The sequence below is a fragment of the Belonocnema kinseyi genome, chromosome 4 (genome assembly GCF_010883055.1).
Source record: "Belonocnema kinseyi isolate 2016_QV_RU_SX_M_011 chromosome 4, B_treatae_v1, whole genome shotgun sequence".
NCBI lineage: Eukaryota > Metazoa > Arthropoda > Insecta > Hymenoptera > Cynipidae > Belonocnema > Belonocnema kinseyi.
Window position 1 is genome coordinate 134,189,282 of NC_046660.1, and position 5,874 is coordinate 134,195,155.

Consider the following 5,874-nt stretch of genomic DNA (forward strand, 5'->3'; position numbering starts at 1 on the left):
ATAATTATAAAATATTATATTAATATTAATGACTATTTGACTATTTTTTAATAGAAATAGTTCAACTTTCAAATATAAGAATTAGTTTTCTGCAAAAAAAAAAGATTTTGAATAAAATACATTAATTTAAAAAATTGTTGAAATTGTTTTCAACAAAATAGTTAAATTTTTAAACAAAAATTTAAATTTTTATCACATTAATTTAAAAAATTGTTGAAATTGTTTTCAACAAAATAGTTAAATTTTTAAACAAAAATTTAAATTTTTATCCAAAAGGCTGAATTGTATACTAAAAAAAAACTGAATTTTTAATAAAATACATGAACTTTGCACAAAAGAAATTTATTTTCCACCAAATCTAATTTTCAATGCAAAAATTAATGTTTAATCATAGTTAATTTTTCGACAAAAAATAATTATTTCCTTTTAGTTGAAAGAAATTAATTTCAAAAAAAAATTTCGACAAATTAGTTAAATTTTCAGAAAACAAATTTTTTGAACTAAATTGATACATATCCGAAGATATATTAAATCCTTTGAAATCTCATATTAAATTACTGTAATCAATTGAGAATTCCGTGGCATCTTTTAAAATGCTCTCAAGTATTTCGAAACCTTCAAAATATTTTGAAACACCTTGAAATTTTTTCAAGATTTATAAGGTACTTTGGAGTTTTTTAACAATCCTGCTATAATTGTTAATTCCTTGAAAATTAAAAAAAAAACCATAAAATATTTCAAATCTTTTACAATCTGATACTACATTATGGAAATTATTTGAGAATTGCTTGGAATCTTCTAAAATATCCTAAAATATAATAAATATTTCAAAATTTCATATTAAATTACCGTAATCAATTGAAGATTCCTTGCAACATTTTGAAATACTCTCAAATATTGCAATACCTTCAAAATATTTTGACCTACCTTGACCTTTTTCTTGAGATTTTTAAAGTACTTCTTTAAAATTCTTTGAAATTCCTTTAAAATTATAAAAATAAGATGAATATTCCTTGACATATTTTAAAACATCCTCAAATATTGACAATCTGTTGAAACATTTTAAAATTTTTTAAAGCTCTTGAAAATTCCTTGAAATTTAACAAATACCCTGAAATGTTTCAAATACTTTAAAATCTCGTAATAGAATATTGAAATCAACTATGAAATATGTGTCATTTTCCACTTGATGGAATTCAAGTCTTCAAACATTTCTCGGAAACTCTCCGTCTGTTCTGCGAACTGGAGGTGCTAAGAATCTGCAAGAATCGAAGATTCCTCTTCACCCTACCAATACCATTTCAACAAATTGGGCGAATTCAAAACAAAATCAAACTTTGCGGAATATTCAAATTTAATCATTTTAAATTGTCTGAAGTATATAAAAAGTTATATCGAATTATATGAATTTAGGAAATATTTTATATAAAATTAAACAAAAAAAGATCAAACAACCATCGCATGGTTCCAATGTCAGAAACGGTAATCTAAAAATGACACCAGTCTAAACATATACGCGATAAATCATATTTACTTTTTCGCACATTTCTGAGTGTTGATACTTTTGTTTACCGGATTCTTGAGCCAACGCAGTTTTTACATGTTTTAAAAACTTTCAACATATTTTTAAATTTTCTTTAAAAAGTTTTGTTTTTTAAATAAAAAATAAATTACAACTTTCCCTGAAATGTTAGAATCTCTTTAAGTATGCTCTTCAAATGAACTTTAAAAATAAGAAAAATGTTACATTTTTTTAGGAAACTTAAGAAAACTTTTTTATAATATTCAAATCTTTCAAAATTCTTAAAAAGCTTTTTCTTTCGTAATATTAAAAAATCTATATTTTGCTCAACATTTATCGGCATCTCAGCAAATAATAAACTGAAAACATCCACTAAAATCACATTCATACAAAAAATTTCCGAAAAATTGCCAAATATTTTTTAAAAACAACTTACATTTGTAACACAAAAAATGAATTTTATACTAAGATTAATTTTCAAGACAAATTAAGACAAATTAAATAGCTCAATTTTCAACCTAAAAACAGCGGATTTTAAAATAGTTTAATTTTCAATAAAAAGAAGAATTTTTAACCTATAAAATTAATTTTGTGATAAAAGCAAAATTTAAAATTTAAAAATTGTCAACCAAATAGATGAATTTGTAACTGAAAAAAAATTTTTAACAATAATCAAAATAGTTAAATTTTCAATGAAAAAGATGATTTTTTAACCGAGAAGATAAGTTTTCTGCCAACAAAAACAATTAATTCAAAAAATATATAGTAATCATTAAACACCAAAAAAGTATGAATTTTCAATAAAAATGTTTGTTATTTTCCACCATATTTTTTTTTGTCCTTATGGACTAAAAGAATGATTACAATTTTGATTAATAGGCTCTTAAATTAATCTTTGAATACCAAAGAAACAGTAATTTTTTCCAAATGTTTAATTATGCATAATTTTAAAAATTCCCTTAAGATTATTCAGATTCTTTTATGTAAACTTTTTAATCAACGCATCCCAAATTCACCTAGCCAGTTTGCGAACTAGAATATAGACCATATACGCGAAATTACCCACTCTGATCTTCTCTACTGACAATATCAAACTGGAAAAATGTCGCCCTGTTTGATAGCTCAAGTAGAACCGTCTATCATTTATTTCAGTTCGTAAACTGGCCTGAGTAATTAGGGGCGTTTTATTTATTTTGCAAAAGCCTCAGGTAATAGGTGGCACTGGCGAAAATCGTTCGAAATTAAATACATGGGATCGCCTATCTCCCACCTCATCTCTGTTGTGAATCTTTGATGAACGATATTTCCACTTCAACAAATGTGAATCGCAAAAATAAGCAGGTCATTTTGAAGCCCAAAAGTAGCTCTCTCAGATGGTTTCCCGGATTTCCGATAGATGAATTTTTGGCAAAGTTATAGATGCTCAAAGATAGGAAAAAGCCGTGTTTTTTCATTTTCAGGTTAGGATATCTGAGAACGCTTAGGTTATGGCTCAGTTCTGAGTTTGGATTCGAGTTTAGCGCGTCAAAATACTTCGGGTAAGGTATGTCACTCCACTAGGTCATTTCATTTTTTAAATTTTGCAGGCCTGTGTAATTTTTGAAAATTTCTTTTTGGTTAGAAACAAATTCAGAGATTCTATTAAAAATATTTTCATATTACAGTAGACTCTACGACACTTCTCGTTTTTGGGCCGTAGGGGAAGTAAACAGGAAGTGTCAGATAACCCTCTCTCCTACGTCAAGCCGCGTTCGGCGCAGTAGGCGTAGCCGTCCGCGTATGTGTGTGCGTGAGATGAGACAAGGAGTGAGGGCTAGGGACCCTGTAGTAACGCTTATTACCGGGAGTTCTCCTTTTTCAGAATCATTCGACTTTTTATCTCAAAAACTTTAAATTTTTATTAACAATTCATCTCTCATGACAGACAAGTCATCGTTTTTGGTTTAAAATGAACTTTCTCGATAAAAATTTAACTGTATTCTAAAAAATTTATCTTTTTGTTTTGAAAATTCCATTATTTGATTGAAATTTAATTTCCTTTGCTTCAATATTTGACCATTTTATTGAAAATTCACCTTTGTGTTCTTAAGGTTCATCTATTTATTTAGAAATTGAATAATTTTGTCAAAAACCGAATCATTTTTGGAAAATTGAACTATCATTTTTGGCCGTAAATGTATCTGTTTTGGTTGAAAAGTCAATTATTTTGATGAAAAAGCAATATATTTCGGTTTGCAATTTTAGGAATAGAAATTGCTTAGTATTAGATGGAATGCACGATCTACATTAATCTTATTTAAAAAAATTAATAAACATAAAATTTTCTTCTGGCCAAAGACTTAGTTACTTTCGTGGAAGAGAAGAGGTCAAAAAAGCCAAAAATTGGTAACATAACGGAGATTTAAGAGGCTTCATCTGGATGGCAGAGCCTGTGTAACTGCTTACAGTCCTGTTGATATGTCTCTGTCATTTAAAATACGAAGTAGAACCACAGAAGCTGTTTGCAGTCATAGTAAACAGTTATCGTGATTTGATTTACGTAGCACAGGCAGTGATGGCAGAACGCGCATATTTCTGACGTGCACAGTAGTGATTCCTGTGTACTTTTAGGTTATGGAACACCGCGTCTCACTTAAAAATATACATAAAGCGTTACTGAACATGCCAGAGATATCTGCGTTCTCCTATATTAGTATGCAGTGCTATTCAGCGATTCTTGAGATTTGGTCTACAAAGCAGAGGCAGATCAGTAGTATGCAGTGCTGTTCAGCGGTTCCTAAAATTTGATCTATGAAGCAGAGGTAGATCAGCAGTGCTCTTTATTAGTTCCTGAGATCTGATCTACAAAGTGGAGGCAGATCAGCAGAAGCAAATCAGTAGACTCAGATCAGCAGAGGCAAATCAGCAGAGGCAGAGTAGGTACTTGCAGTCCTATGCAGATGTTTATTGAGTTTATTTTTTGTAGAGTAGCTAGAGTAGCAGTTTTCAGTGCTGTTCAGCAGTTCCGGTGACTCCATCTAAGTAGGAGAGCGAGAGTATCTGTCCACAGTTCTAGTAAACTGTTACTTGTTCTACATAGCAGCGACAGAGTAGCAGTTTGAGTCTTGGAGAGCAGTTCCTGAGGCTCGACCTCCAACGAAGTTTCAGAGTAGCTGCTTGCTATTCTGCTCAGCCATTCAAGAGACATACCTTTGTAGTACCGTTTTTTACGAGTGTTCACGGTCGTCTACGGCAATTTTTCTTTTAATGCAAAATTATTATGGTTTATACAATAGTGTGCTTTTAACTGATTTGAAATACATTAACAATAATATGTTTTAACAGAGTGTTACTTTTCCGTTCATAAATGCATACTTTTTGTACTGAATTCCTGTAATAAAAAAACATTATCTATAATTTATGGGAGTTGTCTTTCATTCTTCAAAATGTACCTGTAGTTTTAATGTGTGAAAATTTTAAAATAATAAAATATCCTACTCTACGCGTTCAGTCTTTTGGTTCATGCTCCTCTCACGCGTAGGCTCTCTACTACTCCTCTCAAAACTTGAGCCATTCCTTATATGCTTATAGATCGTACACAGAAAAGATAATATCATTCATTCAAGAAAATATTCGTTTGAATCCGGATAATACTATATTTTCTTGAGACAAGATAAATTCCTTTTTTTAAGAAAATGATAGTTTCTTTCCTGTTTATAAGTTGATATTTTGCAATCACTGTTCATATGTCAATTAATGTATTTAATCGTAGAAAAAAGAATTGAATCATGTAGAAAATATTCATGCAGAAAATATTTATGTAGAAAATATTCGTGTAGAAAATTTTTCACAAAAAAAATAAATAGCGAGTGTAGAAAACATTTGTTCCTAATCGGAAGGGTCTCTTTTTTCTTGTCGGTCTCTCGAACTGTGTGCCAAAGCACAATTCAATCCGACTAGTTTTTCGAAAGTTATGGGGAATAAAGACAACCACGACAACGACGACGATGTCGCCAGACACACAGACACCGACGTAAACACTCTTTTTCTGAATCAGAGGACCTCAACCGTCGACATTTGATGAAATTCGTGAAAGTCATTTTTTGCATAAAACTAATGAAGGAGTCAGGATCTTAAGAAACAACACAACGGTGTACAATCAAAATTACTTAGCAGTACAAGATCGCCCTCGAAGTATTTATGCACTTCTTTTCTCTTTTTATCGCAATAATTCTTATATAATTCTTATTTTATCGCAATAATTCTTCTTTACACCGAATAATAAGTGACTTGGGGTAGACTTCGTTATGGCAAGCCGTTTTACTTTTAAATAGCATCCATGATGAAGAACAGAAAAGAAATGCAACTCGTCT